Source organism: Rhinoderma darwinii, assembly GCF_050947455.1.
Source record: "Rhinoderma darwinii isolate aRhiDar2 chromosome 1 unlocalized genomic scaffold, aRhiDar2.hap1 SUPER_1_unloc_28, whole genome shotgun sequence".
NCBI classification, from domain to species: Eukaryota; Metazoa; Chordata; class Amphibia; order Anura; family Rhinodermatidae; genus Rhinoderma; species Rhinoderma darwinii.
Genome location: NW_027461665.1, coordinates 21,527 through 38,225, shown reverse-complemented (window position 1 = coordinate 38,225; position 16,699 = coordinate 21,527). Strand labels below are relative to the sequence as shown.

The following is a 16,699-nucleotide window of genomic DNA, read 5'->3' as shown; positions in this document are numbered from 1 at the left end:
TTTCACAATCGATTAAAAAGGACTATGGATTAAAGCATTTAATGTCAATGGCCATTCTAAGCTGAATGTGCCTGCTCTCGTCAGATCGCAGAAGTTACACAGCTTAAGGCCTCGCTAGTACCAGTGTGGGAGACTGTCTGGGAATCCGTGGTGCGGTTGACTTTTTGTTATGTCGTTTAGATTTTGTTTCACAATCGATTAAAAAGGACTATGGATTAAAGCATATTATGTCAATGGCCATTCTAAGCTGAATGTGCCTGCTCTCGTCAGATCGCAGAAGTTACACAGCTTAAGGCCTCGCTAGTACCACTGTGGGAGACTGTCTGGGAATCCGTGGTGCGGTTGACTTTTTATTATGTTGTTTAGATTTTGTTTCACAATAGATTAAATAGGACTATGGATTAAGGCTTTTAATGTCAATGGCCATTCTAAGCTGAAAGTGCCTGCTCTCGTCAGATCGCAGTAGTTACACAGCCTAAGGCCTCGCTAGTACCAGTGTGGGAGACTGTCTGGGAATCCGTGGAGCGGTTGAATTTTTATTATGTCGTTTAGATTTTGTTTCACAATCGATTAAAAAGGACTATGGATTAAAGCATTTAATGTCAATGGCCATTCTAAGCTGAATGTCCCTGCTCTCGTCAGATCGCAGAAGTTACACAGCTTAAAACCTCGCTAGTACCAGTGTGGGAGACTGTCTGGGAATCCGTGGTGCGGTTGACTTTTTATTATGTCGTTTAGATTTTGTTTCACAATCGATTAAAAAGGACTATGGATTAAAGCATTTAACGTCAATGGCCATTCTAAGCTGAATGTGCCTGCTCTCGTCAGAACGCAGAAGTTACACAGCTTAAGGCCTCGCTAGTACCAGTGTGGGAGACTGTCTGGGAATCCGTGGTGCGGTTGACTTTCTATTATGTTGTTTAGATTTTGTTTCACAATCGATTAAAAAGGACTATGGATTAAAGCATTTAATGTCAATGCCCATTCTAAGCTGAATGTGCCTGCTCTCGTTAGATTGCAGAAGTAACACGGCTTAACGCCTCGCTAGTACCAGTGTGGGAGACTGTCTGGGAATCCGTGGTGCGGTTGACTTTTTATTATGTCGTTTAGATTTTGTTTCACAATAGATTAAATAGGACTATGGATTAAAGCATTTAATGTCAATGGCCATTCTAAGCTGAATGTGCCTGCTCTCGTCAGATCGCAGAAGTTACACAGCTTAAGGCCTCGCTAATACCAGTGTGGGAGACTGCCTGGGAATCCGTGGTGCAGTTGAATTTTTATTATGTCGTTTAGATTTTGTTTCACAATCGATTAAAAAGGACTATGGATTAAAGCATTTAATGTCAATGGCCATTCTAAGCTGAATGTCCCTGCTCTCGTCAGATCGCAGAAGTTACACAGCTTAAGGCCTCGCTAGTACCAGTGTGGGAGACTGTCTGGGAATCCGTGGTGCAGTTGACTTTTTATTATGTCGTTTAGATTTTGTTTCACAATCGATTAAAAAGGACTATGGATTAAAGCATTTAATGTCAATGGCCATTCTAAGCTGAATGTGCCTGCTCTCGTCAGATCGCAGAAGTTACACAGCTTAAGGCCTCGCTAGTACCAGTGTGGGAGACTGTCTGGGAATCCGTGGTGCGGTTGACTTTTTGTTATGTCGTTTAGATTTTGTTTCACAATCGATTAAAAAGGACTATGGATTAAAGCATATAATGTCAATGGCCATTCTAAGCTGAATGTGCCTGCTCTCGTCAGATCGCAGAAGTTACACAGCTTAAGGCCTCGCTAGTACCAGTGTGGGAGACTGTCTGGGAATCCGTGGTGCGGTTGACTTTTTATTATGTCGTTTCGATTTTGTTTCACAATCGATTAAAAAGGACTATGGATTAAAGCATATAATGTCAGTGGCCATTCTAAGCTGAATGTGCCTGCTCTCGTCAGATCGCAGAAGTTACACAGCTTAAGGCCTTGCTAGTACCAGTGTGGGAGACTGTCTGGGAATCCGTGGTGCGGTTGGCTTTTTATTATGTTGTTTAGATTTTGTTTCACAATAGATTAAATAGGACTATGGATTAAGGCTTTTAATGTCAAGGGCCATTCTAAGCTGAATGTGCCTGTTCTCGTCAGATCGCTGAAGTTACACAGCTTGAGGCCTCGCTAGTACCAGTGTGGGAGACTGTCTGGCAATCCGTGGTGCGGTTGAATTTTTATTATGTCGTTTAGATTTTGTTTCACAATCGATTAAAAAGGACTATGGATTAAAGCATTTAATGTCAATGGCTATTCTAAGCTGAATGTCCCTGCTCTCGTCAGATCGCAGAAGTTACACAGCTTAAGGCCTCGCTAGTACCAGTGTGGGAGACTGTCTGGGAATCCGTGGTGCGGTTGACTTTTTATTATGTCGTTTAGATTTTGTTTCACAATCGATTAAAAAGGACTATGGATTAAAGCATTTAATGTCAATGGCCAGTCTAAGCTGAATGTCCCTGCTCTCGTCAGATAGCAGAAGTTACACAGCTTAAGGCCTCGCTAGTACCAGTGTGGGAGACTGTCTGGGAATCCGTGGTGCGGTTGACTTTTTATTATGTCGTTTAGATTTTGTTTCACAATCGATTAAAAAGGACTATGGATTAAAGCATTTAATGTCAATGGCCATTCTAAGCTGAATGTGCCTGCTCTCGTCAGATCGCAGGAGTTACACAGCTTAAGGCCTCGCTAGTACCAGTGTGGGAGACTGTCTGGGAATCCGTGGTGCGGTTGACTTTTTATTATGTCGTTTAGATTTTGTTTCACAATCGATTAAAAAGGACTATGGATTAAAGCATTTAATGTCAATGGCCATTCTAAGCTGAATGTGCCTGCTCTCGTCAGATCGCAGAAGTTACACAGCTTAAGGCCTCGCTAGTACCAGTGTGGAAGACTGTCTGGGAATCCGTGGTGCGGTTGACTTTTTATTATGTCGTTTAGATTTTGTTTCACAATAGATTAAATAGGACTATGGATTAAAGCATTTAACGTCAATGGCCATTCTAAGCTGAATGTGCCTGCTCTCGTCAGAACGCAGAAGTTACACAGATTAAGGTCTCGCTAGTACCAGTGTGGGAGACTGTCTGGGAATCCGTGGTGCGGTTGATTTTTTATTATGTCGTTTAGATTTTGTTTCACAATCGATTAAAAAGGACTATGGATTAAAGCATTTAATGTCAATGGCCATTCTAAGCTGAATGTGCCTGCTCTCGTCAGATCGCAGAAGTTACACAGCTTAAGGCCTTGCTAGTACCAGTGTGGGAGACTGTCTGGGAATCCGTGGTGCGGTTGCCTTTTTATTATGTCGTTTAGATTTTGTTTCACAATCGATTAAAAAGGACTATGGATTAAAGCATTTAATGTCAATGGCCATTCTAAGCTGAATGTGCCTGCTCTCGTCAGATCGCAGAAGTTACACAGCTTAAGGCCTCGCTAGTACCAGTGTGGGAGACTGTCTGGGAATCCGTGGTGCGGTTGACTTTTTATTATGTCGTTTAGATTTTGTTTCACAATAGATTAAATAGGACTATGGATTAAAGCATTTAATGTCAATGGCCATTCTAAGCTGAATGTGCCTGCTCTCGTGAGATCGCAGAAGTTACACAGCTTAAGGCCTCGCTAGTACCAGTGTGGAAGACTGTCTGGGAATCCGTGGTGCGGTTGACTTTTTATTATGTCGTTTAGATTTTGTTTCACAATAGATTAAATAGGACTATGGATTAAAGCATTTAACGTCAATGGCCATTCTAAGCTGAATGTGCCTGCTCTCGTCAGAACGCAGAAGTTACACAGATTAAGGTCTCGCTAGTACCAGTGTGGGAGACTGTCTGGGAATCCGTGGTGCGGTTGAATTTTTATTATGTCGTTTAGATTTTGTTTCACAATCGATTAAAAAGGACTATGGATTAAAGCATTTAATGTCAATGGCCATTCTAAGCTGAATGTCCCTGCTCTCGTCAGATCGCAGAAGTTACACAGCTTAAGGCCTCGCTAGTACCAGTGTGGGAGACTGTCTGGGAATCCGTGGTGCAGTTGACTTTTTATTATGTCGTTTAGATTTTGTTTCACAATCGATTAAAAAGGACTATGGATTAAAGCATTTAATGTCAATGGCCATTCTAAGCTGAATGTGCCTGCTCTCGTCAGATCGCAGAAGTTACACAGCTTAAGGCCTCGCTAGTACCAGTGTGGGAGACTGTCTGGGAATCCGTGGTGCGGTTGAATTTTTGTTATGTCGTTTAGATTTTGTTTCACAATCGATTAAAAAGGACTATGGATTAAAGCATATAATGTCAATGGCCATTCTAAGCTGAATGTGCCTGCTCTCGTCAGATCGCAGAAGTTACACAGCTTAAGGCCTCGCTAGTACCAGTGTGGGAGACTGTCTGGGAATCCGTGGTGCGGTTGACTTTTTATTATGTCGTTTCGATTTTGTTTCACAATCGATTAAAAAGGACTATGGATTAAAGCATATAATGTCAGTGGCCATTCTAAGCTGAATGTGCCTGCTCTCGTCAGATCGCAGAAGTTACACAGCTTAAGGCCTTGCTAGTACCAGTGTGGGAGACTGTCTGGGAATCCGTGGTGCGGTTGGCTTTTTATTATGTTGTTTAGATTTTGTTTCACAATAGATTAAATAGGACTATGGATTAAGGCTTTTAATGTCAATGGCCATTCTAAGCTGAATGTGCCTGCTCTCGTCAGATCGCTGAAGTTACACAGCTTGAGGCCTCGCTAGTACCAGTGTGGGAGACTGTCTGGCAATCCGTGGTGCGGTTGAATTTTTATTATGTCGTTTAGATTTTGTTTCACAATCGATTAAAAAGGACTATGGATTAAAGCATTTAATGTCAATGGCTATTCTAAGCTGAATGTCCCTGCTCTCGTCAGATCGCAGAAGTTACACAGCTTAAGGCCTCGCTAGTACCAGTGTGGGAGACTGTCTGGGAATCCGTGGTGCGGTTGACTTTTTATTATGTCGTTTAGATTTTGTTTCACAATCGATTAAAAAGGACTATGGATTAAAGCATTTAATGTCAATGGCCAGTCTAAGCTGAATGTGCCTGCTCTTGTTAGATCGCAGAACTTACACAGCTTAACGCCTCGCTAGTACCAGTGTGGGAGACTGTCTGGGAATCCGTGGTGCGGTTGACTTTTTATTATGTCGTTTAGATTTTGTTTCACAATCGATTAAAAAGGACTATGGATTAAAGCATTCAATATCAATGGCCATTCTAAGCAGAATGTGCCTGCTCTCGTCAGATCGCAGAAGTTACGCAGCTTAAGGCCTCGCTAGTACCAGTGTGGGAGACTGTCTGGGAATCCGTGGTGCGGTTGACTTTTTATTATGTTGTTTAGATTTTGTTTCACAATAGATTAAATAGGACTATGGATTAAGGATTTTAATGTCAATGGCCATTCTAAGCTGAATGTGCCTGCTCTTGTTAGATCGCAGAAGTTACACAGCTTAACGCCTCGCTAGTACCAGTGTGAGAGACTGTCTGGGAATCCGTGGTGCGGTTGACTTTTATTATGTCGTTTAGATTTTGTTTCACAATCGATTAAAAAGGACTATGGATTAAAGCATTTAATGTCAATTGCCATTCTAAGCTGAATGTCCCTGCTCTCGTCAGATAGCAGAAGTTACACAGCTTAAGGCCTCGCTAGTACCAGTGTGGGAGACTGTCTGGGAATCCGTGGTGCGGTTGATTTTTTATTATGTCGTTTAGATTTTGTTTCACAATCGATTAAAAAGGACTATGGATTAAAGCATTTAATGTCAATGGCCATTCTAAGCTGAATGTGCCTGCTCTCGTCAGATCGCAGAAGTTACACAGCTTAAGGCCTCGCTAGTACCAGTGTGGGAGACTGTCTGGGAATCCGTGGTGCGGTTGACTTTTTATTATGTCGTTTAGATTTTGTTTCACAATCGATTAAAAAGGACTATGGATTAAAGCATTTAATGTCAATGGCCATTCTAAGCTGAATGTGCCTGCTCTCGTCAGATCGCAGAAGTTACACAGCTTAAGGCCTCGCTAGTACCAGTGTGGAAGACTGTCTGGGAATCCGTGGTGCGGTTGACTTTTTATTATGTCGTTTAGATTTTGTTTCACAATAGATTAAATAGGACTATGGATTAAAGCATTTAACGTCAATGGCCATTCTAAGCTGAATGTGCCTGCTCTCGTCAGAACGCAGAAGTTACACAGATTAAGGTCTCGCTAGTACCAGTGTGGGAGACTGTCTGGGAATCCGTGGTGCGGTTGATTTTTTATTATGTCGTTTAGATTTTGTTTCACAATCGATTAAAAAGGACTATGGATTAAAGCATTTAATGTCAATGGCCATTCTAAGCTGAATGTGCCTGCTCTCGTCAGATCGCAGAAGTTACACAGCTTAAGGCCTTGCTAGTACCAGTGTGGGAGACTGTCTGGGAATCCGTGGTGCGGTTGCCTTTTTATTATGTCGTTTAGATTTTGTTTCACAATCGATTAAAAAGGACTATGGATTAAAGCATTTAATGTCAATGGCCATTCTAAGCTGAATGTGCCTGCTCTCGTCAGATCGCAGAAGTTACACAGCTTAAGGCCTCGCTAGTACCAGTGTGGGAGACTGTCTGGGAATCCGTGGTGCGGTTGACTTTTTATTATGTCGTTTAGATTTTGTTTCACAATAGATTAAATAGGACTATGGATTAAAGCATTTAATGTCAATGGCCATTCTAAGCTGAATGTGCCTGCTCTCGTGAGATCGCAGAAGTTACACAGCTTAAGGCCTCGCTAGTACCAGTGTGGGAGACTGTCTGGGAATCCGTGGTGCGGTTGACTTTTTATTATGTCGTTTAGATTTTGTTTCACAATAGATTAAATAGGACTATGGATTAAAGCATTTAACGTCAATGGCCATTCTAAGCTGAATGTGCCTGCTCTCGTCAGAACGCAGAAGTTACACAGATTAAGGTCTCGCTAGTACCAGTGTGGGAGACTGTCTGGGAATCCGCGGTGCGGTTGAATTTTTATTATGTCGTTTAGATTTTGTTTCACAATCGATTAAAAAGGACTATGGATTAAAGCATTTAATGTCAATGGCCATTCTAAGCTGAATGTCCCTGCTCTCGTCAGATCGCAGAAGTTACACAGCTTAAGGCCTCGCTAGTACCAGTGTGGGAGACTGTCTGGGAATCCGTGGTGCGGTTGGCTTTTTATTATGTTGTTTAGATTTTGTTTCACAATAGATTAAATAGGACTATGGATTAAGGCTTTTAATGTCAATGGCCATTCTAAGCTGAATGTGCCTGCTCTCGTCAGATCACAGAAGTTACACAGCTTAAGGCCTCGCTAGTACCAGTGTGGGAGACTGTCTGGGAATCCGTGGTGCGGTTGACTTTTTATTATGTCGTTTAGATTTTGTTTCACAATCGATTAAAAAGGACTATGGATTAAAGCATTTAATGTCAATGGCCATTCTAAGCTGAATGTTCCTGCTCTCGTCAGATCGCAGAAGTTACACAGCTTAAGGCCTTGCTAGTACCAGTGTGGGAGACTGTCTGGGAATCCGTGGTGCGGTTGAGTTTTTATTATGTCGTTTAGATTTTGTTTCACAATCGATTAAAAAGGACTATGGATTAAAGCATTTAATGTCAATGGCCAGTCTAAGCTGAATGTGCCTGCTCTTGTTAGATCGCAGAACTTACACAGCTTAACGCCTCGCTAGTGCCAATGTGGGAGACTGTCTGGGAATCCGTGGTGCGGTTGACTTTTTATTATGTCGTTTAGATTTTGTTTCACAATAGATTAAATAGGACTATGGATTAAAGCATTTAACATCAATGGCCATTCTAAGCTGAATGTGCCTGCTCTCGTCACATCGCAGAAGTTACACAGCTTAAGGCCTTGCTAGTACCAGTGTGGGAGACTGTCTGGGAATCCGTGGTGCGGTTGACTTTTTATTATGTCGTTTAGATTATGTTTCACAATCGATTAAAAAGGACTATGGATTAAAGCATTTAATGTCAATGGCCATTCTAAGCTGAATGTGCCTGCTCTCGTCAGATCGCAGAAGTTACACAGCTTAAGGCCTCGCTAGTACCAGTGTGGGAGACTGTCTGGGAATCCGTGGTGCGGTTGACTTTTTATTATGTCGTTTAGATTTTGTTTCACAATCGATTAAAAAGGACTATGGATTAAAGCATTTAATGTCAATGGCCATTCTTAGCTGAATGTGCCTGCTCTCGTCAGATCGCAGAAGTTACACAGCTTAAGGCCTCGCTAGTACCAGTGTGGGAGACTGTCTGGGAATCCGTGGTGCGGTTGACTTTTTATTATGTCGTTTAGATTTTGTTTCACAATAGATTAAATAGGACTATGGATTAAAGCATTTAACGTCAATGGCCATTCTAAGCTGAATGTGCCTGCTCTCGTCAGAACGCAGAAGTTACACAGCTTAAGGCCTCGCTAGTACCAGTGTGGGAGACTGTCTGGGAATCCGTGGTGCGGTTGACTTTTTATTATGTCGTTTAGATTTTGTTTCACAATCGATTAAAAAGGACTATGGATTAAAGCATTTAATGTCAATGGCCATTCTAAGCTGAATGTGCCTGCTCTCGTCAGATCGCAGAAGTTACACAGCTTAAGGCCTCGCTAGTACCAGTGTGGGAGACTGTCTGGGAATCCGTGGAGCGGTTGAATTTTTATTATGTCGTTTAGATTTTGTTTCACAATCGATTAAAAAGGACTATGGATTAAAGCATTTAATGTCAATGGCCATTCTAAGCTGAATGTGCCTGCTCTCGTCAGATCGCAGAAGTTACACAGCTTAAGGCCTCGCTAGTACCAGTGTGGGAGACTGTCTTGGAATCCGTGGTGCGGTTGACTATTTATTATGTCGTTTAGATTTTGTTTCACAATCGATTAAAAAGGACTATGGATTAAAGCATTTAATGTCAATGGCCATTCAAAGCTGAATGTGCCTGCTCTCGTCAGATCGCAGAAGTTTCACAGCTTAAGGCCTCACTAGTACCAGTGTGGGAGACTGTCTGGGAATCTGTGGTGCGGTTGACTTTTTATTATGTCGTTTAGATTTTGTTTCACAATAGATTAAATAGGACTATGGATTAAAGCATTTAACGTCAATGGCCATTCTATGCTGAATGTGCCTGCTCTCGTCAGAACGCAGAAGTTACACAGCTTAAGGCTTCGCTAGTACCAGTGTGGGAGACTGTCTGGGAATCCGTGGTGCGGTTGACTTTTTATTATGTCGTTTAGATTTTGTTTCACAATCGATTAAAAAGGACTATGGATTAAAGCGTTTAATGTCAATGGCCATTCTAAGCTGAATGTGCCTGCTCTCGTTAAATCGCAGAAGTTACACAGCTTAACGCCTCGCTAGTACCAGTGTGGGAGACTGTCTGGGAATCCGTGGTGCGGTTGACTTTTATTATGTCGTTTAGATTTTGTTTCACAATCGATTAAAAAGGACTATGGATTAAAGCATTTAATGTCAATGGCCATTCTAAGCTGAATGTCCCTGCTCTCGTCAGATAGCAGAAGTTACACAGCTTAAGGCCTCGCTAGTACCAGTGTGGGAGACTGTCTGGGAATCCGTGGTGCGGTTGATTTTTTATTATGTCGTTTAGATTTTGTTTCACAATCGATTAAAAAGGACTATGGATTAAAGCATTTAATGTCAATGGCCATTCTAAGCTGAATGTGCCTGCTCTCGTCAGATCGCAGAAGTTACACAGCTTAAGGCCTCGCTAGTACCAGTGTGGGAGACTGTCTGGGAATCCGTGGTGCGGTTGACTTTTTATTATGTCGTTTAGATTTTGTTTCACAATCGATTAAAAAGGACTATGGATTAAAGCACTTAATGTCAATGGCCATTCTAAGCTGAATGTGCCTGCTCTCGGCAGAGCGCAGAAGTTACACAGCTTAAGGCCTCGCTAGTACCAGTGTGGGAGACTGTCTGGGAATCCGTGGTGCGGTTGACTTTTCATTATGTCGTTTAGATTTTGTTTCACAATCGATTAAAAAGGACTATGGATTAAAGCATTTAATGTCAATGGCCATTCTAAGCTGAATGTGCCTGCTCTCGTCAGATCGCAGAAGTTACACAGCTTAAGGCCTCGCTAGTACCAGTGTGGAAGACTGTCTGGGAATCCGTGGTACGGTTGACTTTTTATTATGTCGTTTAGATTATGTTTCACAATAGATTAAATAGGACTATGGATTAAAGCATTTAACGTCAATGGCCATTCTAAGCTGAATGTGCCTGCTCTCGTCAGAACGCAGAAGTTACACAGATTAAGGTCTCGCTAGTACCAGTGTGGGAGACTGTCTGGGAATCCGTGGTGCGGTTGAATTTTTATTATGTCGTTTAGATTTTGTTTCACAATCGATTAAAAAGGACTATGGATTAAAGCATTTAACGTCAATGGCCATTCTAAGCTGAATGTCCCTGCTCTCGTCAGATAGCAGAAGTTACACAGCTTAAGGCCTCGTTAGTACCAGTGTGGGAGACTGTCTGGGAATCTGTGGTGCGGTTGATTTTTTATTATGTCGTTTAGATTTTGTTTCACAATCGATTAAAAAGGACTATGGATTAAAGCATTTAATGTCAATGGCCATTCTAAGCTGAATGTGCCTGCTCTCGTCAGATCGCAGAAGTTACACAGCTTAAGGCCACGCTAGTACCAGTGTGGGAGACTGTCTGGGAATCCGTGGTGCGGTTGACTTTTTATTATGTCGTTTAGATTTTGTTTCACAATCGATTAAAAAGGACTATGGATTAAAGCATTTAATGTCAATGGCCATTCTAAGCTGAATGTGCCTGCTCTCGGCAGATCGCAGAAGTTACACAGCTTAAGGCCTTGCTAGTACCAGTGTGGGAGACTGTCTGGGAATCCGTGGTGCGGTTGACTTTTTATTATGTCGTTTAGATTTTGTTTCACAATCGATTAAAAAGGACTATGGATTAAAGCATTTAATGTCAATGGCCATTCTAAGCTGAATGTGCCTGCTCTCGTCAGATCGCAGAAGTTACACAGCTTAAGGCCTCGCTAGTACTAGTGTGGAAGACTGTCTGGGAATCCGTGGTGCGGTTGACTTTTTATTATGTCGTTTAGATTTTGTTTCACAATAGATTAAATAGGACTATGGATTAAAGCATTTAACGTCAATGGCCATTCTAAGCTGAATGTGCCTGCTCTCGTCAGAACGCAGAAGTTACACAGATTAAGGTCTCGCTAGTACCAGTGTGGGAGACTGTCTGGGAATCCGTGGTGCGGTTGAATTTTTATTATGTCGTTTAAATTTTGTTTCACAATCGATTAAAAAGGACTATGGATTAAAGCATTTAACGTCAATGGCCATTCTAAGCTGAATGTGCCTGCTCTCGTCAGAATGCAGAAGTTACACAGCTTAAGGCCTCGCTAGTACCAGTGTGGGAGACTGTCTGGGAATCCGTGGTGCGGTTGGCTTTTTATTATGTTGTTTAGATTTTGTTTCACAATAGATTAAATAGGACTATGGATTAAGGCTTTTAATGTCAATTGCCATTCTAAGCTGAATGTGCCTGCTCTCGTCAGATCACAGAAGTTACACAGCTTAAGGCCTCGCTAGTACCAGTGTGGGAGACTGTCTGGGAATCCGTGGTGCGGTTGACTTTTTATTATGTCGTTTAGATTTGTTTCACAATCGATTAAAAAGGACTATGGATTAAGGCGTTTAATGTCAATGGCCATTCTAAGCTGAATGTGCCTGCTCTCGTTAGATCGCAGAAGTTACACAGCTTAAGGCCTCGCTAGTACCAGTGTGGGAGACTGTTTGTGAATCCGTGGTGCGGTTGACTTTTTATTATGTCGTTTAGATTTTGTTTCACAATAGATTAATTAGGACTATGGATTAAAGCATTTAACGTCAATGGCCATTCTAAGCTAAATGTGCCTGCTCTCGTCAGATCGCAGAAGTTACACAGCTTAAGGCCTCGCTAGTACCAGTGTGGGAGACTGTCTTTGAATCCGTGGTGTGGTTGAATTTTTATTATGTCGTTTAGATTTTGTTTCACAATCGATTAAAAAGGACTATGGATTAAAGCATTTAGTGTCAATGGCCATTCTAAGCTGAATGTCCCTGCTCTCGTCAGATAGCAGAAGTTACACAGCTTAAGGCCTCGCTAGTACCAGTGTGGGAGACTGTCTGGGAATCCGTGGTGCGGTTGACTTTTTATTATGTCGTTTAGATTTTGTTTCACAATAGATTAAATAGGACTATGGATTAAAGCATTTAACGTCAATGGACATTCTAAGCTGAATGTGCCTGCTCTCGTCAGAACGCAGAAGTTACACAGCTTAAGGCCTCGCTAGTACCAGTGTGGGAGACTGTCTGGGAATCCGTGGTGCGGTTGAATTTTTATTATGATGTTTAGATTTTTTTTCACAATAGATTAAATAGGACTATGGATTAAGGCTTTTAATGTCAATGGCCATTCTAAGCTGAATGTGCCTGCTCTCGTCAGATCGCAGAAGTTACACAGCTTAAGGCCTCGCTAGTACCAGTGTGGGAGACTGTCTGGGAATCCGTGGTGCGGTTGACTTTTTATTATGTCGTTTAGATTTTGTTTCACAATCGATTAAAAAGGACTATGGATTAAAGCATTTAATGTCAATGGCCATTCTAAGCTGAATGTGCCTGCTCTCGTCAGATCGCTGAAGTTACACAGCTTAACGCCTCGCTAGTACCAGTGTGAGAGACTGTCTGGGAATCCGTGGTGCTGTTGACTTTTATTATGTCGTTTAGATTTTGTTTCACAATCGATTAAAAAGGACTATGGATTATAGCATTTAATGTCAATGGCCATTCTAAGCTGAATGTCCCTGCTCTCGTCAGATAGCAGAAGTTACACAGTTTAAGGCCTCGCTAGTACCAGTGTGGGAGACTGTCTTGGAATCCGTGGTGCGGTTGATTTTTTATTATGTCGTTTAGATTTTGTTTCACAATCGATTAAAAAGGACTATGGATTAAAGCATTTAATGTCAATGGCCATTCTAAGCTGAATGTGCCTGCTCTCGTCAGTTCGCAGAAGTTACACAGCTTAAGGCCTCGCTAGTACCAGTGTGGGAGACTGTCTGGGAATCCGTGGTGCGGTTGACTTTTTATTATGTCGTTTAGATTTTGTTTCACAATCGATTAAAAAGGACTATGGATTAAAGCATTTAATGTCAATGGCCATTCTAAGCTGAATGTGCCTGCTCTCGTCAGATCGCAGAAGTTACACAGCTTAAGGCCTCGCTAGTACCAGTGTGGGAGACTGTCTGGGAATCCGTGGTGCGGGTGACTTTTTATTATGTCGTTTAGATTTTGTTTCACAATCGATTAAAAAGGACTATGGATTAAAGCATTTAATGTCAATGGCCATTCAAAGCTGAATGTGCCTGCTCTCGTCAGATCGCAGAAGTTACACAGCTTAAGGCCTCGCTAGTACCAGTGTGGGAGACTGTCTGGGAAACTGTGGTGCGGTTGACTTTTTATTATGTCGTTTAGATTTTGTTTCACAATAGATTAAATAGGACTATGGATTAAGGCTTTTAATGTCAATGGCCATTCTAAGCTGAATGTGCCTGCTCTCGTCAGATCACAGAAGTTACACAGCTTAAGGCCTCGCTTGTACCAGTGTGCGAGACTGTCTGGGAATCCGTGGTGCGGTTGACTTTTTATTATGTCGTTTAGATTTTGTTTCACAATCGATTAAAAAGGACTATGGATTAAAGCACTTAATGTCAATGGCCATTCGAAGCTGAATGTGCCTGCTCTCGTTAGATCGCAGAAGTTTCACAGCTTAAAACCTCGCTAGTACCAGTCTGGGAATCCGTGGTGCGGTTGACTTTTTATTATGTCGTTTAGATTTTGTTTCACAATAGATTAAATAGGACTATGGATTAAGGCTTTTAATGTCAGTGGCCATTCTAAGCTGAATGTGCCTGCTCTCGTCAGATCGCAGAAGTTACACAGCTTAAGGCCTCGCTAGTACCAGTGTGGGAGACTGTCTGGGAATCCGTGGTGCGGTTGAATTTTTATTATGTCGTTTAGATTTTGTTTCACAATCGATTAAAAAGGACTATGGATTAAAGCATTTAATGTCAATGGCCATTCTAAGCTGAATGTCCCTGCTCTCGTCAGATTGCAGAAGTTACACAGCTTAAGGCCTCGCTAGTACCAGTGTGGGAGACTGTCTGGGAATCCGTGGTGCGGTTGACTTTTTATTGTCGTTTAGAAATTGTTTCACAATCGATTAAAAAGGACTATGGATTAAAGCATTTAATGTCAATGGCCATTCTAAACTGAATGTGCCTGCTCTCGTCAGATCGCAGAAGTTACACAGCTTAAGGCCTCGCTAGTACCAGTGTGGGAGACTGTCTGGGAATCCGTGGTGCGGTTGACTTTTTATTATGTCGTTTAGATTTTGTTTCACAATCGATTAAAAAGGACTATGGATTAAAGCATTTAATGTCAATGGCCATTCTAAGCTGAATGTGCCTGCTTTTGTTAGATCGCAGAAGTTACACAGCTTAACGCTTCGCTAGTACCAATGTGGGAGACTGTCTGGGAATCCGTGGTGCGGTTAACTTTGTATTATGTCGTTTAGATTTTGTTTCACAATAGATTAAATAGGACTATGGATTAAAGCGTTTAACGTATTTGGCCATTCTAAGCTGAATGTACCTGCTCTCGTTAGATCGCAGAAGTTACACAGCTTAATGCCTCGCTAGTACCAGTGTGGGAGACTGTCTGGGAATCCGTGGTGCGGTTGACTTTTTATTATGTCGTTTAGATTTTGTTTCACAATCGATTAAAAAGGACTATGGATTAAAGCATTTAATGTCAATAGCCATTCTAAGCTGAATGTCCATGCTCTCGTCAGATCGCAGAAGTTACACAGCTTAAGGCCTTGCTAGTACCAGTGTGGGAGACTGTCTGGGAATCCGTGGTGCGGTTGACTTTTTATTATGTCGTTTCGATTTTGTTTCACAATCGATTAAAAAGGACTATGGATTAAAGCATTTAATGTCAATGGCCATTCTAAACTGAATGTCCCTGCTCTCGTCAGATCGCAGAAGTTACACAGCTTAAGGCCTCGCTAGTACCAGTGTGGGATACTGTCTGGGAATACGTGGTGCGGTTGACTTTTTATTATGTCGTTTAGATTTTGTTTCACAATCGATTAAAAAGGACTATGGATTAAAGCATTTAATGTCAATGGCCATTCGATGCTGAATGTGCCTGCTCTCGTTAGATCGCAGAAGTTTCACAGCTTAAAACCTCGCTAGTACCAGTGTGGGAGACTGTCTGGGAATCCGTGGTGCGGTTGACTTTTTATTATGTCGTTTAGATTTTGTTTCACAATCGATTAAAAAGGACTATGGATTAAAGCATTTAATGTAAATGGCCATTCTAAGCTGAATGTGCCTGCTCTCGTTAGATCGCAGAAGTTACACAGCTTAACGCCTCGCTAGTTCCAGTGTGGGAGACTGTCTGGGAATCCGTGGTGCGGTTGACTTTTTATTATGTCGTTTAGATTTTGTTTCACAATAGATTAAATAGGACTATGGATTAAAGAATTTAACGTCAATGGCCATTCTAAGCTGAATGTGCCTTCTCTCGTCAGATCGCAGAAGTTACACAGCTTAAGGCCTCGCTAGTACCAGTGTGGGAGACTGTCTGGGAATCCGTGGTGCGGTTGACTTTTTATTATGTCGTTTAGATTTTGTTTCACAATCGATTAAAAAGGACTATGGATTAAAGCATTTAATGTCAATGGCCATTCTAAGCTGAATGTCCCTGCTCTCGTCAGATCGCAGAAATAACACAGCTTAAGGCCTCGCTAGTACCAGTGTGGGAGACTGTCTGGGAATCCGTGGTGCGGTTGACTTTTTATTATGTCGTTTAGATTTTGTTTCACAATAGATTAAATAGGACTATGGATTAAGGCATTTAACGTCAATGGCCATTCTAAGCTGAATGTCCCTGCTCTCGTCAGATCGCAGAAGTTACACAGCTTAAGGCCTCGCTAGTACCAGTGTGGGAGACAGTCTGGGAATCCGTGGTGCGGTTGACTTTTTATTATGTTGTTTAGATTTTGTTTCACAATAGATTAAATAGGACTATGGATTAAGGCTTTTAATGTCAATGGCCATTCTAAGCTGAATGTGCCTGCTCTCGTTAGATCGCAGAAGTTACACAGCTTAACGCCTCGCTAGTACCAGTGTGGGAGACTGTGTGGGAATCCGTGGTGCAGTTGACTTTTTATTATGTCGTTTAGATTTTGTTTCACAATCGATTAAAAAGGACTATGGATTAATGCATTTAATGTCAATGGCCATTCTAAGCTGAATGTGACTGCTCTCGTTAGATCGCAGAAGTTACACAGCTTAACGCCTCGCTAGTACCAGTGTGGGAGACTGTGTGGGAATCCGTGGTGCGGTTGACTTTTTATTATGTCGTTTAGATTTTGTTTCACAATCGATTAAATAGGACTATGGATTAAAGCATTTAATGTCAATGGCCATTCTAAGCTGAATGTCCCTGCTCTCGTCAGATCGCGGAAGTTACACAGCTTAAGGCCTCGTTAGTACCAGTGTGGGAGACTGTCTGGGAGTCCGTGGTGCGGTTGGCTT

The 16,699-nt window shown here is 41.9% G+C and overlaps 73 pseudogenes; all 73 read left to right on the top strand.

Moving 5' to 3' along the window:
* The first annotated feature begins 43 nt into the window (after positions 1-43).
* Positions 44-162, top strand: LOC142671787 (5S ribosomal RNA; annotated as a pseudogene).
* A 67-nt stretch (positions 163-229) lies between these two features.
* On the top strand, positions 230-348 carry LOC142672944 (5S ribosomal RNA; annotated as a pseudogene).
* A 67-nt stretch (positions 349-415) lies between these two features.
* LOC142672712 (5S ribosomal RNA) lies at positions 416-534 on the top strand (annotated as a pseudogene).
* A 67-nt stretch (positions 535-601) lies between these two features.
* On the top strand, positions 602-720 carry LOC142672342 (5S ribosomal RNA; annotated as a pseudogene).
* A 67-nt stretch (positions 721-787) lies between these two features.
* On the top strand, positions 788-906 carry LOC142672553 (5S ribosomal RNA; annotated as a pseudogene).
* A 253-nt stretch (positions 907-1,159) lies between these two features.
* Positions 1,160-1,278, top strand: LOC142671975 (5S ribosomal RNA; annotated as a pseudogene).
* A 67-nt stretch (positions 1,279-1,345) lies between these two features.
* On the top strand, positions 1,346-1,464 carry LOC142673069 (5S ribosomal RNA; annotated as a pseudogene).
* A 67-nt stretch (positions 1,465-1,531) lies between these two features.
* Positions 1,532-1,650, top strand: LOC142671775 (5S ribosomal RNA; annotated as a pseudogene).
* Positions 1,651-1,717: 67 nt separating this feature from the next.
* Positions 1,718-1,836, top strand: LOC142671763 (5S ribosomal RNA; annotated as a pseudogene).
* A 67-nt stretch (positions 1,837-1,903) lies between these two features.
* On the top strand, positions 1,904-2,022 carry LOC142671713 (5S ribosomal RNA; annotated as a pseudogene).
* Positions 2,023-2,275: 253 nt separating this feature from the next.
* LOC142671283 (5S ribosomal RNA) lies at positions 2,276-2,394 on the top strand (annotated as a pseudogene).
* Positions 2,395-2,461: 67 nt separating this feature from the next.
* Positions 2,462-2,580, top strand: LOC142672405 (5S ribosomal RNA; annotated as a pseudogene).
* Positions 2,581-2,647: 67 nt separating this feature from the next.
* Positions 2,648-2,766, top strand: LOC142671268 (5S ribosomal RNA; annotated as a pseudogene).
* A 67-nt stretch (positions 2,767-2,833) lies between these two features.
* On the top strand, positions 2,834-2,952 carry LOC142671293 (5S ribosomal RNA; annotated as a pseudogene).
* Positions 2,953-3,019: 67 nt separating this feature from the next.
* LOC142672207 (5S ribosomal RNA) lies at positions 3,020-3,138 on the top strand (annotated as a pseudogene).
* A 67-nt stretch (positions 3,139-3,205) lies between these two features.
* On the top strand, positions 3,206-3,324 carry LOC142671617 (5S ribosomal RNA; annotated as a pseudogene).
* A 67-nt stretch (positions 3,325-3,391) lies between these two features.
* Positions 3,392-3,510, top strand: LOC142671751 (5S ribosomal RNA; annotated as a pseudogene).
* Positions 3,511-3,577: 67 nt separating this feature from the next.
* On the top strand, positions 3,578-3,696 carry LOC142671856 (5S ribosomal RNA; annotated as a pseudogene).
* A 67-nt stretch (positions 3,697-3,763) lies between these two features.
* On the top strand, positions 3,764-3,882 carry LOC142672467 (5S ribosomal RNA; annotated as a pseudogene).
* A 67-nt stretch (positions 3,883-3,949) lies between these two features.
* LOC142673068 (5S ribosomal RNA) lies at positions 3,950-4,068 on the top strand (annotated as a pseudogene).
* A 67-nt stretch (positions 4,069-4,135) lies between these two features.
* LOC142671402 (5S ribosomal RNA) lies at positions 4,136-4,254 on the top strand (annotated as a pseudogene).
* A 67-nt stretch (positions 4,255-4,321) lies between these two features.
* LOC142671739 (5S ribosomal RNA) lies at positions 4,322-4,440 on the top strand (annotated as a pseudogene).
* A 67-nt stretch (positions 4,441-4,507) lies between these two features.
* On the top strand, positions 4,508-4,626 carry LOC142671712 (5S ribosomal RNA; annotated as a pseudogene).
* A 253-nt stretch (positions 4,627-4,879) lies between these two features.
* LOC142671282 (5S ribosomal RNA) lies at positions 4,880-4,998 on the top strand (annotated as a pseudogene).
* Positions 4,999-5,251: 253 nt separating this feature from the next.
* Positions 5,252-5,370, top strand: LOC142671701 (5S ribosomal RNA; annotated as a pseudogene).
* Positions 5,371-5,622: 252 nt separating this feature from the next.
* Positions 5,623-5,741, top strand: LOC142671995 (5S ribosomal RNA; annotated as a pseudogene).
* A 67-nt stretch (positions 5,742-5,808) lies between these two features.
* On the top strand, positions 5,809-5,927 carry LOC142671444 (5S ribosomal RNA; annotated as a pseudogene).
* A 67-nt stretch (positions 5,928-5,994) lies between these two features.
* On the top strand, positions 5,995-6,113 carry LOC142671292 (5S ribosomal RNA; annotated as a pseudogene).
* A 67-nt stretch (positions 6,114-6,180) lies between these two features.
* Positions 6,181-6,299, top strand: LOC142672206 (5S ribosomal RNA; annotated as a pseudogene).
* A 67-nt stretch (positions 6,300-6,366) lies between these two features.
* LOC142671614 (5S ribosomal RNA) lies at positions 6,367-6,485 on the top strand (annotated as a pseudogene).
* Positions 6,486-6,552: 67 nt separating this feature from the next.
* On the top strand, positions 6,553-6,671 carry LOC142671432 (5S ribosomal RNA; annotated as a pseudogene).
* Positions 6,672-6,738: 67 nt separating this feature from the next.
* Positions 6,739-6,857, top strand: LOC142671242 (5S ribosomal RNA; annotated as a pseudogene).
* A 67-nt stretch (positions 6,858-6,924) lies between these two features.
* Positions 6,925-7,043, top strand: LOC142672591 (5S ribosomal RNA; annotated as a pseudogene).
* Positions 7,044-7,110: 67 nt separating this feature from the next.
* On the top strand, positions 7,111-7,229 carry LOC142671181 (5S ribosomal RNA; annotated as a pseudogene).
* A 67-nt stretch (positions 7,230-7,296) lies between these two features.
* LOC142671498 (5S ribosomal RNA) lies at positions 7,297-7,415 on the top strand (annotated as a pseudogene).
* Positions 7,416-7,482: 67 nt separating this feature from the next.
* Positions 7,483-7,601, top strand: LOC142671895 (5S ribosomal RNA; annotated as a pseudogene).
* Positions 7,602-8,040: 439 nt separating this feature from the next.
* LOC142671726 (5S ribosomal RNA) lies at positions 8,041-8,159 on the top strand (annotated as a pseudogene).
* A 67-nt stretch (positions 8,160-8,226) lies between these two features.
* Positions 8,227-8,345, top strand: LOC142672931 (5S ribosomal RNA; annotated as a pseudogene).
* Positions 8,346-8,412: 67 nt separating this feature from the next.
* LOC142672431 (5S ribosomal RNA) lies at positions 8,413-8,531 on the top strand (annotated as a pseudogene).
* A 67-nt stretch (positions 8,532-8,598) lies between these two features.
* Positions 8,599-8,717, top strand: LOC142671970 (5S ribosomal RNA; annotated as a pseudogene).
* A 67-nt stretch (positions 8,718-8,784) lies between these two features.
* LOC142671281 (5S ribosomal RNA) lies at positions 8,785-8,903 on the top strand (annotated as a pseudogene).
* A 67-nt stretch (positions 8,904-8,970) lies between these two features.
* LOC142672524 (5S ribosomal RNA) lies at positions 8,971-9,089 on the top strand (annotated as a pseudogene).
* A 67-nt stretch (positions 9,090-9,156) lies between these two features.
* Positions 9,157-9,275, top strand: LOC142671552 (5S ribosomal RNA; annotated as a pseudogene).
* Positions 9,276-9,527: 252 nt separating this feature from the next.
* LOC142672215 (5S ribosomal RNA) lies at positions 9,528-9,646 on the top strand (annotated as a pseudogene).
* Positions 9,647-9,713: 67 nt separating this feature from the next.
* On the top strand, positions 9,714-9,832 carry LOC142671714 (5S ribosomal RNA; annotated as a pseudogene).
* Positions 9,833-9,899: 67 nt separating this feature from the next.
* LOC142671944 (5S ribosomal RNA) lies at positions 9,900-10,018 on the top strand (annotated as a pseudogene).
* Positions 10,019-10,085: 67 nt separating this feature from the next.
* Positions 10,086-10,204, top strand: LOC142671845 (5S ribosomal RNA; annotated as a pseudogene).
* A 67-nt stretch (positions 10,205-10,271) lies between these two features.
* Positions 10,272-10,390, top strand: LOC142672465 (5S ribosomal RNA; annotated as a pseudogene).
* A 67-nt stretch (positions 10,391-10,457) lies between these two features.
* On the top strand, positions 10,458-10,576 carry LOC142672347 (5S ribosomal RNA; annotated as a pseudogene).
* Positions 10,577-10,643: 67 nt separating this feature from the next.
* LOC142673104 (5S ribosomal RNA) lies at positions 10,644-10,762 on the top strand (annotated as a pseudogene).
* Positions 10,763-10,829: 67 nt separating this feature from the next.
* LOC142671976 (5S ribosomal RNA) lies at positions 10,830-10,948 on the top strand (annotated as a pseudogene).
* A 67-nt stretch (positions 10,949-11,015) lies between these two features.
* On the top strand, positions 11,016-11,134 carry LOC142671164 (5S ribosomal RNA; annotated as a pseudogene).
* A 67-nt stretch (positions 11,135-11,201) lies between these two features.
* On the top strand, positions 11,202-11,320 carry LOC142672464 (5S ribosomal RNA; annotated as a pseudogene).
* A 67-nt stretch (positions 11,321-11,387) lies between these two features.
* LOC142671379 (5S ribosomal RNA) lies at positions 11,388-11,506 on the top strand (annotated as a pseudogene).
* Positions 11,507-11,573: 67 nt separating this feature from the next.
* Positions 11,574-11,692, top strand: LOC142671262 (5S ribosomal RNA; annotated as a pseudogene).
* Positions 11,693-11,758: 66 nt separating this feature from the next.
* Positions 11,759-11,877, top strand: LOC142671744 (5S ribosomal RNA; annotated as a pseudogene).
* Positions 11,878-12,130: 253 nt separating this feature from the next.
* Positions 12,131-12,249, top strand: LOC142671818 (5S ribosomal RNA; annotated as a pseudogene).
* A 67-nt stretch (positions 12,250-12,316) lies between these two features.
* Positions 12,317-12,435, top strand: LOC142672025 (5S ribosomal RNA; annotated as a pseudogene).
* A 67-nt stretch (positions 12,436-12,502) lies between these two features.
* On the top strand, positions 12,503-12,621 carry LOC142671420 (5S ribosomal RNA; annotated as a pseudogene).
* A 67-nt stretch (positions 12,622-12,688) lies between these two features.
* On the top strand, positions 12,689-12,807 carry LOC142672651 (5S ribosomal RNA; annotated as a pseudogene).
* Positions 12,808-13,059: 252 nt separating this feature from the next.
* LOC142671471 (5S ribosomal RNA) lies at positions 13,060-13,178 on the top strand (annotated as a pseudogene).
* Positions 13,179-13,245: 67 nt separating this feature from the next.
* LOC142671708 (5S ribosomal RNA) lies at positions 13,246-13,364 on the top strand (annotated as a pseudogene).
* Positions 13,365-13,431: 67 nt separating this feature from the next.
* LOC142671930 (5S ribosomal RNA) lies at positions 13,432-13,550 on the top strand (annotated as a pseudogene).
* Positions 13,551-13,977: 427 nt separating this feature from the next.
* On the top strand, positions 13,978-14,096 carry LOC142671784 (5S ribosomal RNA; annotated as a pseudogene).
* Positions 14,097-14,163: 67 nt separating this feature from the next.
* On the top strand, positions 14,164-14,282 carry LOC142671666 (5S ribosomal RNA; annotated as a pseudogene).
* A 65-nt stretch (positions 14,283-14,347) lies between these two features.
* On the top strand, positions 14,348-14,466 carry LOC142671354 (5S ribosomal RNA; annotated as a pseudogene).
* Positions 14,467-14,905: 439 nt separating this feature from the next.
* Positions 14,906-15,024, top strand: LOC142672267 (5S ribosomal RNA; annotated as a pseudogene).
* A 67-nt stretch (positions 15,025-15,091) lies between these two features.
* On the top strand, positions 15,092-15,210 carry LOC142671884 (5S ribosomal RNA; annotated as a pseudogene).
* Positions 15,211-15,649: 439 nt separating this feature from the next.
* LOC142671979 (5S ribosomal RNA) lies at positions 15,650-15,768 on the top strand (annotated as a pseudogene).
* Positions 15,769-15,835: 67 nt separating this feature from the next.
* LOC142671364 (5S ribosomal RNA) lies at positions 15,836-15,954 on the top strand (annotated as a pseudogene).
* A 67-nt stretch (positions 15,955-16,021) lies between these two features.
* On the top strand, positions 16,022-16,140 carry LOC142671660 (5S ribosomal RNA; annotated as a pseudogene).
* A 67-nt stretch (positions 16,141-16,207) lies between these two features.
* Positions 16,208-16,326, top strand: LOC142672332 (5S ribosomal RNA; annotated as a pseudogene).
* Positions 16,327-16,579: 253 nt separating this feature from the next.
* Positions 16,580-16,698, top strand: LOC142671721 (5S ribosomal RNA; annotated as a pseudogene).
* The last annotated feature ends 1 nt before the right edge of the window (position 16,699 follows it).